The sequence below is a fragment of the Sinocyclocheilus anshuiensis genome, unplaced genomic scaffold, assembly GCF_001515605.1.
Source record: "Sinocyclocheilus anshuiensis isolate Anshui unplaced genomic scaffold, SAMN03320099.WGS_v1.1 scaffold423, whole genome shotgun sequence".
Classification (NCBI taxonomy): domain Eukaryota; kingdom Metazoa; phylum Chordata; class Actinopteri; order Cypriniformes; family Cyprinidae; genus Sinocyclocheilus; species Sinocyclocheilus anshuiensis.
This window is the reverse complement of record NW_015549610.1, coordinates 1,430,714-1,430,949: the sequence shown is the minus strand read 5'-3', so window position 1 is coordinate 1,430,949 and position 236 is coordinate 1,430,714. Positions and strand designations below refer to the sequence as shown.

The 236-nt window shown below is 39.0% G+C and overlaps 1 protein-coding gene across 1 annotated transcript in view; it reads left to right on the top strand.

Annotated features, from left to right (window-relative positions):
• LOC107659215 (zinc finger and BTB domain-containing protein 2-like) overlaps positions 1 to 236 on the top strand; it is an 8,827-nt gene that overhangs the window by 1,652 nt on the left and 6,939 nt on the right. The window lies entirely within an intron of this gene.

The window sequence follows — 236 nt, the reverse complement described above, 5'->3', positions numbered from 1 at the left end:
TCCAATAGTTTGTGCGGAGAGTGGAAGCTAAAGCGCGCTTTGCAGGACATGGAGGCGCCAGCGCGATCACTTCAATTTTTTTTTTTTTTCAGTGGATACGCCGTCATTTTTTCTCATAAAGGTAAGAGCAATACATCATTCGTAACTGTAAAGGGTCTACTTTTATTCGTGTGCACTCACAATATCAACAAAACGTTGTGCTTTTATAAAATAAAGAAAACAAACACGATGCACTT